Source organism: Amblyraja radiata, chromosome 48, assembly GCF_010909765.2.
Source record: "Amblyraja radiata isolate CabotCenter1 chromosome 48, sAmbRad1.1.pri, whole genome shotgun sequence".
NCBI classification, from domain to species: Eukaryota; Metazoa; Chordata; class Chondrichthyes; order Rajiformes; family Rajidae; genus Amblyraja; species Amblyraja radiata.
This window is the reverse complement of record NC_046003.1, coordinates 3,579,370-3,590,646: the sequence shown is the minus strand read 5'-3', so window position 1 is coordinate 3,590,646 and position 11,277 is coordinate 3,579,370.

Genomic DNA, 11,277 nt, shown 5'->3' with positions numbered 1-11,277 from the left:
TCTTGTCAATGTCAATGGTTACCCACGGAACAGTCTGTGTTCTACAGAAACAAAGGCTTTTTTTTAAAAGAGATACAGCAGGGAAACAGGCCCTTCGGCCCACCGAGTCCGCACCGACCATCAATCATCCGTTCCCACACTAGTTACATAGAAACATAGAAAATATGTGCAGGAGGAGGCCATTCGGTCCTTCGAGCCAGCACCGCCATTCATTTTGATCATGGCTGATCGTCCCCAATCAGTAACCGTGCAGTAACAAAATGTTAAATGGTCAGCTCGACATAGACTACAAGACCTACACCAAATCCAAACCAATTAGGAGCAGACGAGGGCATTCGATCCAATGTGTGATTCCAGCTACAAAGACAGATGTGTTGGTGCAGCAATTCGTTCTTCCCCCGCACAATTAAAGCATGGAATAATTTTCACCCTACCATAGTTACACAACCAGATGCAACTACATTTAAGGTAGCTCTTTCTTCCCAAAAACCCGTTCTGGCTTAAGTCCTCCCCCCAGCACATCCAGTTTAAATTCCATTTTGAATATTTTGGAGGACCAAGAAACCAAGAACCAAGTGCCTTCCTTCTCCCCATATCCCTTGATTCCAGTAGCCCCTAGAGCTCTATCTAACTATCTCTTAAATTAGTTCTATGTTTAGTTTAGAGATACAGTGTGGAAACAGGCCCTTCAGCCCACCGAGTCCGCACTGACCATCGACCATCCGTTCACACACCAGTTCTATGTTATCCCACTATCTCATCTACAGGCACAATGCATCTATCAACCCTAAGGTAGTTAAGGCTCCCTCCCCATCTCCTCTCCCTCCTCACGCCCCTCCCCAACAGCACAGCCCTCCCTCCTCACCGCCTCTCCAACAGCATGGCGCCCCCTCCTCACGTCCCTCCCACCCTCCTATTCCCGATGTTGGGGAAGCCCAGAACAAGGGGTCAAAGTTTAAGGATAAGAGGGAAATCTTTTAGGACCAAGATGAGAAAATCATTTTTCAAACAGAGAGTGGTGAATCTGTGGAATTCTCTGCCACAGAAGGTAGTTGAGGCCAGTTCATTGGCTATATTTAAGAGGGAGTTAGATGTGGCCCTTGTGGCTAAAGGGATCAGGGGGATATGAGAATTAACGGACAGATGTTTAGGGGTAACATGAGGGGGAACCTCTTTACTCAGAGAGTGGTAGCTGTGTGGAATGAGCTTCCAGTGGAGGTGGTGGAGGCAGGTTCGATTTTTTCATTTAAAAATAAATTGGATAGTTATATGGACGGGAAAGGAATGGAAGGTTATGGTCTGAGTGCAGGTAGATGGGACTAGGGGATAATAAGTGTTCGGCACGGACTAGAAGGGCCAAGATGGCCTGTTTCCGTGCTGTAATTGTTTTATGCTTATATATGGTTAAATGGTATGGAGAGAAGGCATGTACAGGATACTGAGTTGGGTGATCAGCCATGATCATATTGAATGGCGGTGCAAGCTCGAAGGGCCGAATGGCCTACTCCTGCACCTATTGTCTATGTTTCAATGTTTCTACCCCTCCCCCTGCTTGGACTGGAACCAGAGCTCAGCGTATTCCACCACCTCGCCACTGTGCACGGTGTCTCCGCTGCTCGGCAGCTCCCGCAGGTTGGCGTACACGGCCGCTTGCTCTTCCCCCTCTCCCGATTCCCCTCCTCCTTTCAGCTCCTCTGGGGCCGGCCCGTCCTCTCCACTCCCCGCGCTCTAGAAGGAAAGGGAAGCAGACGGGCAGTTGTGGGTTTAGTACAGAACAGTGTGGTCCGGCATTTAATACCATCAGCGGCAAGGTTCACAACTCCTGAATTCAAACACACCCAGGTTCAGCCATGTTGTTTCTGTTCTCCTCTCACACTCTCACTCTCTCTCTCTCACTCTCACTCTCTCTGTCACACTCACGCACTCTCTCTCACACTTTCAGTTTCACACAAATTCTCTCTCTCCCCCTTTCGGACTGTCTCCCTCTCTCAAACATTCTCTCACACTCACACATACTCTCTCTCTCTCCCACTCTCACACAGTTAGAAAATCAATATTCATACCCCCCATTGCTGTACACTTTAATTCTCCCTCCCATTCCCATACTGACCTTTTTATCCTCGGTCTCTTCCATTGTCAGAATGAGGCTAAATGCAAATTGGAGGAACATCATCTTATAATTCGCTTGGGCAGCTTACACCCCAGTGGTATGAACATTGACTTATCTAACTTGAAGTAGCCCCAGCATTCTCTCTCTCCATCCCTCCCCCACCCAAGCCGCACCACATTCTCATTTTCAACCAACAAACCACTAACAGTGGCCTGTTTCCTGTTTACATATCTTCCATTCAATGTTCTTTATCTCTCCACACCATCGTCTATATAGAGACATAGAGTGATACAGTGTGGAAACAAGTCCTTTGGCCCGACTTGCCCACACCGGCCAACATGTCCCAGCTGCACTGGTCCCACCAGCCTGCGCTTTGTCCATATCCCTCCAATCCTGTCCTATCCATGTACCTCCAGAGGTGCTGCCTGTCCCGCTGAGTTACTCCAGATTTTTGTGACCACTTTTGTATCATCTGTAGTTGAGATTAAATGCAGAGATCCACTACCTGATTGGTGGCAGAGTTTGGGCAGTAGATCACATTGGTGTCTTGGTTTCCTGAAGCTTCCTCCATTGTCACATATTCCCTCCTAGAGCAACAGGAGATCACAGCAAGTTTACAGCACATCTGCACATCAACAGAGTCCAAGTCAAAGTTGCAGTTGTATTAGACGTTGGTCATAAGATTATGATGTAATTAATGATAGGAGCAGAATTAGGCCATTCGGCCCATCATGTCTATTCCACCATTCAATCATGGCCGATCTAGCTCTCCCTCCTAACCCCATTCTCCTGCCTTCTCCCCATAACCCCTGACACCTGTACAAATCAACAATCTACCTATCACTGCCTTAAAAATATCCACTGACTTGTGTTCTCCACAGCCGTTTGTGGCAAAGAATTCCGCAGATTCACCACCCTCTGACTAAATAAATTCCTCATCTGCTTCCAAAAAGAACGATCTTTAATTCTGAGGCTGTGCCCTCTGGTCCTAGACTCTCCCACTAGTGGAAACATCCTCTCCACATCCACTCTATCCAGGCCTTTCACTATTCTTTAAATTTCAATGAGGACCCCACTCATCCATCTAAACTCCAGCGAGTACAGGCCCAGTGCTGTCGAACGCTCATCATATGTTAACCCACTCATTCCCGGGATCATTCTCGTAAACCTCCTCTGGACCCTCTCCAGAGCCAGCACATCCTTCCTCAGATATGGGGCCCAAAAGGGCTCACAATAGTCCAAAGCTCATTTGTTGCCGGCTGTTTTGTTCTTGCTCTCTCAACCTTTCAGTTTGAAGAAGGTCTCGACGCGAAATATCACCTATTCCTTAATCTCCAGAGATGCTGCCTGACCGGCTGGGTTACTCCAGCACTTTGTACCTGTCCACGTTCTCCACAGAGATACTGCCTGCCTGACCTGCTGAGTTATTCCAGCACTTTGTACCTGTCCACGTTCTCCACAGAGATGCTGCCTGCCTGACCTGCTGAGTTATTCCAGCACTTTGTACCTGTCCACGTTCTCCACAGAGATGCTGGCTGACCCGTTAGCCTGACAGAAGCAGTTATAAGAAGCAGATGACAAAGGGATGGATTTGGAAATAAAAATGTGGATTTATTTACACTTACCGCTGTATATACCTGTAGATGAGGATTCCAGCTAGCTCAGCGATCAGTATTAGCCCTGCTGTAAGCAAAACTGCGATCCAAATATTGAAGCTCTTACCTGTAAGAACAACCAGAAGTGTTTTCAGTTTTTACAGTTTAGTTTATTGTCCCGTGTAGCGAGGTTCAGTGAAAAGCTTTTGTTGCGTGCTATCCAGTCAGCGGAAAGACAATACATGATTACAATCGAGCCGTCCACAGTGTACATATACATGATAAGGGAATAACATTTAGTTCAAGGTAAAGCCAGCAAAGTGCAATCAAGGATAGCCCGAGGGTCACCAATGAGGAAGATAGTGGTTCAGGACCGTTCTCTGGTTGTGGTAGGATGTTTCAGGTGCCTGATAACAGCCGGGAAGAAACTGTCCCTGAATCTGGAGGTGTGTGTGCGTTCGTTTTCACACTTCTGTACCTCTTGCCCGATGGGAGAGGGGAGAAGAGGGAGAGACCGGGGGTGTGACTGGTCCTTGATGATGCTGCTGGCCTTGCCGAGGCAGCGTGAGGTGTAGATGGAGTCGATGGAAGGGAGGTTGGTTTGTGTGATGGTCTGGGCTGCGTCCGCAACTTTCTGCAATTTTGTGCGGATAGCACTCGACAAATGCTTTTCACTGTACCTCGGCACACGTGACAATAAACTAAACTGTAGCATGGTCTTATAGAGGTGTATAAAATCATGAGATGAATAGATTGGGTAGATGCATAGAGTCTCTTGCCCAGAGTAGGGGAATCGGACACCAGAGGATATAGGTTTAATGTGAGGGGGAAAAGATTTAATAGGAATCTGAGGGGTAACTTTTTCACACAGAGGGTGGTGGGTGTATGGAACGTACTGCCAGATGAGGTAGTTGAGGCTGGGACTATCCCAACGTTGAAGAAACAGTTAGACAGGTACATGGATAGGTCAGGTTTGGAGGGATATGGACCAAATGCAGGCAGGTGGGACTAGTGTAGATGGGAGACGTAGGCTGGTGTGGGCACGTTGGGCCGAAGGCCCTGTTTCCAAGCTGAATGATTCTGACTCTATGACTATGCCAGGCACAAAATGCTGGAGTAACTCATCAGGTACAGGCAGCATCTCTGGAGAGAACGAATGGGTGATGTTTCAGGACGAGACCCTTCTTCAGACCAACCCAGAAACATCACCCATTCCTTCACTCCAGAGATACTGCCTGTCCCGCTGATTGACTGTAGCATTTTGTGTCTACCTTCGATTAAAACCGAGGCATCTGCCGTTCCTTCCTACACAATATGACCATGACTATGGCTCGATGACTTCCCGCCCCCAGAGATGTCCCCACCTTCCATCGACAGATACACCTTGAACAAGGCTTCCCCGTGTCGGTTACGGACTGAGCACAAGGCCATCACGTCCTCCGCTCCATCACTCCCTTTCAGGGTGAGGGAGCCGTTCACCAGATGCCCGCCTGCTACCTGCCAGGTGTGGAGACGTCCGCGAGTTTGGTTTCCGCTGAGGTTGGCGAGGGGGAGGAGCCAGGTGAGCTCTGCAGGTGGGTTGCACCTGGCCACACACACACATGTGACACTCTCAGGTGTGCGAGTGCATCCCGAATCCCAGAAAATCTCTGGCGCATCTGGAGAGGGAGGAACAAGACACGAGAGACTTGTGAATCTGTGGAATTCTCTGCCACAGAAGGCAGTGGAGGCCAATTCACTGGATTTTTCTCAAGAGAGGGTTAGATTTAGCACTTAGGGCTAAAGGAATCAAGGGATATGGGGGGGAAAGCAGGAACTGATTTTAGTAGATCAGCCATGATCATATTGAATGGCGGTGCTAGTTTGAAGGGCCGAATGGCCAACCTGCACCTATTTTTCTATGTTTCTAGGAGATCAAACGCAAAATGCCTGTCTCAGCTGAGTTACTCCAGCATTTAGTGTCTATCTTCAGTAAACGGGACTGACCCTAGAACGCTGAGGCCCTGTACATGAAGGGACTGAGCTCTCTGAGAATGCTCCACTCTTTCAATATTCAGCAAGTTGCTGCAGATGTTTTACCAATCGGTGGTGGCCATTGCCATCTTCTTCGATGCCGTGTGCTGGGGCAGCAGGGTGAAGGATGCAGACACCAACGGGATCAACAAACTCATCAGGAAGGCCGGCTCTGTCCTGGGGGGCTGTTGGATTCACGGGTGGTGGACTTGGATGGGAGGATGCTCCTTAAACTATGGAGCATCCTGGACAATACAGCTCACCCCCTCTGTGACACACTGGTCAACCTGAGGAGCACCTTCAGTAACAGACTGGTTCCACCAAGATGCAGCACAGAACGCCACAGGAGATCCTTCTTCCCTGTGGCTATCAAACTGTACAACTCCTCCCCCTTCTGTCGTGGGGTAGACTGAGACAGACTCCCCTCCCCACACCCCCCTCCCCCACGTAATTTTTGCACATCCCCCAATCCTTTCCACTCGTCACTTTAATTTCATGTTTCATGTGTTTTGTGTTTTTATGACTGTTGCTAATCAATTTCCCTCCTGGGATCAATAAAGTTATATCATGTCGTATTGTATTGTATAACTTGCCCCGCACATCTCCTTTTCAATTTTCGCCTCTCACCTTAAAGCTCTGCCCTCTCAACCTTGACATTTGCACCATGGGAAAAAGATTCTGACTGTCTACCTTCTCTATGCATCTCATAGTTTCATATATTTCTCTCAGGTTTGCCCTCAGCCTTTGAACTGCGAGGTGAATCTATGTAATTCATTGCCACAGACGGCGGTGGATGACAAGTCAGTGGGAATATTTAAGACAGAGATAGATAGATTCTTGATTAGTACGGGTATCAGGGGTTATGGGAAGACAGGAGAACGGAGTTAGGAGGGAGAGATATATCAGCCATGATTGAATGGCAGAGTAGACTTGATGGGCCGAATGGCCTAATTCTGCTCCTTTCACTTATGAACTTATCAACTCGGTAGAAAACAATACAAATCTTTCCACCATCTTTAGTTTAGTTTAGTTTAGAGATAAAGCAAAGAAATATGCCCTTCGGCCCACCATGTCCGCACCAACCACCGATCCCGGCACACTTACACGATCCCACACACACTAGGGACAATTTACACTGATACCAAGCCAATTAACCTAGAAACCTGTACAACTTGAGTGTGGGAGGAAACCGGAGCACCCTGCGAAAACCCACGTAGATCATGAGGTGCACACCTGTACATGGTACTAACACCATCATCAAGTATGCAGATGATACAACGATGATTGGCCTCATCAGCAACAACGATGAGTCGGCCTATAGGGAGGAGGTCCAGCTCCTAGCAGCACTGTGCGCTGACAACAACGTGGCCCGTAACTCCAAGAAGACCAAGGAGCTCATTGTGGACTTCAGAAAGTCTAGGGGTGGCACGCACACCCCCATCCATATTAACGGGACGGAGGTGGAACGTGTTTCCATCGTCAGGTTTCTGGGGGTCAACATCTCCGATGACCTCTCTTGGACCCACAATACCTCAACTCTGGTCAATAAGGCTCACCAGCGTATCTTCTTCCTGAGGAGACTAAAGAAGGTCCACCTGTCTCCTCAGATTCTGGTGAACTTCTACCGCTGCTTCATCGAGAGCATCCTTACCAACTGTATCACAGTATGGTATGGCAACTGCTCTGTCTCCGACTGGAAATCACTGCGGAGGGTGGTGAAAACTGCCCAACGCGTCACCGGTTACTCCCTCCCCTCCATTGAGTCTGTCCAAAGCAAGCGATGTCTGCGCAGGGCGCTCAGCTTCGCCAAGGACTGCTCTCACCCCAGACACAGTCTGGGGATCCTCCTACCATCCGGGAGGCGCTACAGGTCTCTCCGTTGCCGGACCAGCAGGTCCAGGAACAGCTTCTTCCCTGCGCCTGTTACATTACTCAACTCTGTACCTCGGTGATTGCGAGTCACCCCCCCCCCCCCCCCCCCCCCCCCGCCCCGGATACTCCTTCCACCAGAAAAAATTGCACTACTATCACTGTATATACACATATATATATGTATTGCTCATATTCTATGTCGCTCTTCTAGAGAGATGCTAACTAACTGCATTATGTTGTCTCTGTACTGTACACTGCACAATGACAATAAAGTTTGAATCTGAATCTGAATCTGAATCTGAGGTGAACTTACAAACTCCCCACAGACAAGTACCCGTAGTCAGGATCGAACCCGGCTCTCTGATGCTGTGAGGCAGCAACTCTACCGTTGGACTACTGTGTGCCCTCCTTAAAACTCCTTACTGCTAATTCTCTGTAATCCATTCTGCACCCTCACCACATCCTTCCTGTAATGTGGTGACCATAACTGCACACAATGCTTCAAATAATGTTATCTAATCTTCCTCATCTTAGAAGAGGAGAGGAAATAAAGGAAAGGTGTTGTCAAGCAGGAAAGCGTACAGAGAATATGTATGAGGATGTGGCCAGGACGCGAGGCCCTGAGAAATGGGGAGAGGTTGGGCAGGCTGGGACTCTATTCTGCATAGAGCGCAGGAGGATGAGGGGTGATCTTATAGAGGTGGATAATATCATGAGAGGAATAGATCTGGAAGACGCACAGAGTCTCTTGCCCAGAGTAGGGGAATCGAGGACCAGAGGACATAGGCTTAAGGTGAAGGGGAAAAGATTTAATAGGAATCTAGATGGTGACGTTTTCAAACAGCGGGTAGTTGGTATATGGAAAGAGCTGCCAGAGGTGGTAGTTGAGGCAGGGGCTATCCCAGTGTTTAAGAAACAGACAGGTACCTGGATCGGACAGGTTTGGAGGGATATGGGCCAAACGTGGGCCGGTGGGACTAATATAGCTGAGACGTGTAGGCTGTTGATAGTAAGTTAAGCCGAAGGGCCTGTTTCCACACTGGATCACTCTCTGTGGCTATGACTTTAAGGCTCTATAACTGTATGAGAAGGCAGGAGAATGGGGATAGGAGCGAGAGATGGATCAGCAATGATTGAATGGTGGAGTAGACTTGGCCATTCTGCCATCTAATTCTGATCCTATCACTTATGCCCTTATGATGTTTCGAGGGACATGTCAGTGTGTATCTACTGACATTCTACAGTGAGGGTCACATCCCTCTCTGCTGTCCCGTGTTCATTCTCCGCCACACACTGATAGACCCCAGCATCCTGCCGTGTCAGCTGAGGGAACTCCATCCACAGCTCGTTGCTGGAACGTGTTGTGTTCAGCGTGACACCGAGATGTCTCCACGTCAGGTTAGATGTTGGGAAACTCTGGACGGAGCAGAGGATCGCTGCAGAGTTTCCTTCCTTTACAATGACCCGGGAAATGTTCACGTTGTCGTGCGAAGTTATTGAGAGATTCCGCGGAGCATCTAAAGACAAACAAAGGTTTAAACATGTTCACACGGCAGAATTCCACATGTCAAACAGGGCAATACGGAGAGAAACTATGCAGTACGGATGTGACCAGTCTGCAGAAGGGTCTCGACCCAAAACGTCAAACATTCCTTCTCTCTAGAGATGCTGCCTGACCATCTGAGTATCTCCAATTCTTTGTGTTTAACCTTGGTTTAAACCAGCACCTGCAGTTCCTTCCTACACATTTTGTCTGCTCCACTGCGTAATCTCCTCAAGATATGTCTACTTTGAAGAGGTTCTCCTCCTCTTTCCGACGAGAGTTTGAGCCATAGGGTGATAGTGTGGAAACAGGCCTGTCGGCCTAATTTACACACACCGGCCAACATGTGCCAGATACACTAGTGCCACCTGCCCGCATATGGCCCATATCCCTCCAAACATAGACGATAGGTGCAGGAGTAGGCCATTCGGCCTTTCGAGCCTGCACCGCCATTCAATATGATCATGGCTGATCATCCAACTCAGTATCCTGTACCTGCCTTCTCTCCATACCCCCTGATCCCTTTAGCCACAAGGGCCACATCTAACTCCCTCTTAAATATAGCCATTGAACTGGCCTCAACTACCTTCTGTGTGCAGAGAATTCCACATATTCACCACTCTCTGTGTGTGAAAAATGTTTTTCTCGTCGATGAAAGGAGATCCTTCTTCCCTGTGGCTATCAAACTGTACAACTCATCCCTCTTCTGTCGTGAGGTAGACTGAGACTGTCTCCCCTCCCCACCCACCTCCCATGTAATCTTTGCACATCCCCCAATCCTTTCCACTCGTCACTTTAATTTCATGTTTCATGTGTTTTGTGTTTTTATGACTGTTGGCTAATCAATTTCCCTCCTGGGATCAATAAAGTTATATCATGTCGTATTGTATTGTAAAACTAGCCCCGCACATCTCCTTTTCAATTTTCCCCTCTCACCTTAAAGCTCTGCCCTCTCAACCTTGACATTTGCACCATGGGAAAAAGATTTTGACTGTCTACCTTCTCTATGCATCTAATAGTTTCATATATTTCTCTCAGGTCTCCCCTCAGCCTTTGAACTGCGAGGTGAATCTATGGAATTCATTGCCACAGACGGCGGTGGATGACAAGTCAGTAGGTAATTTTAAGACAGAGATAGATAGATTCTTGATTAGTACGGGTGTCAGGGGTTATTGTACGGGAGTCAGGGGTTTACTGCAAATAGTAGGAGTAAACGGGTCCTTTTCACAATGGCAGGCAGTGACTAGTGGGGTACCGCAAGGCTCAGTACTGGGACCCCAGCTATTTACAATATATATTAATGATCTGGATGAGGGAATTGAAGGCAATATCTCCAAGTTTGCGGATGACACGAAGCTGGGGGGCAGTGTTAGCTGTGAGGAGGATGCTAGGAGACTGCAAGGTGACTTGGATAGGCTGGGTGAGTGGGCAAATGTTTGGCAGATGCAGTATAATGTGGATAAATGTGAGGTTATCCATTTTGGTGGCAAAAACAGGAAAGCAGACTATTATCTAAATGGTGGCCGACTAGGAAAAGGGGAGATGCAGCGAGACCTGGGTGTCATGGTACACCAGTCATTGAAAGTGGGCATGCAGGTGCAGCAGGCAGTGAAGAAAGCGAATGGTATGTTAGCTTTCATAGCAAAAGGATTTGAGTATAGGAGCAGGGAGGTTCTACTGCAGTTGTACAGGGTCTTGGTGAGACCACACCTGGAGTATTGCGTACAGTTTTGGTCTCCACATCTGAGGAAGGACATTATTGCCATAGAGGGAGTGCAGAGAAGGTTCACCAGACTGATTCCTGGGATGTCAGGACTGTCTTATGAAGAAAGACTGGATAGACTTGGTTTATACTCTCTAGAATTTAGGAGATTGAGAGGGGATCTTATAGAAACTTAAAAAATTCTTAAGGGGTTGGACAGGCTAGATGCAGGAAGATTGCTCCCGATGTTGGGGAAGTCCAGGACAAGGGGTCACAGCTTAAGGATAAGGGGGAAATCCTTTAAAACCGAGATGAGAAGAACTTTTTTCACACAGAGAGTGGTGAATCTCTGGAACTCCTTGCCACAGAGGGTAGTCGAGGCCAGTTCATTGGCTATATTTAAGAGGGAGTTAGATGTGGCCCTTGTGTCTAAGGGGACCAG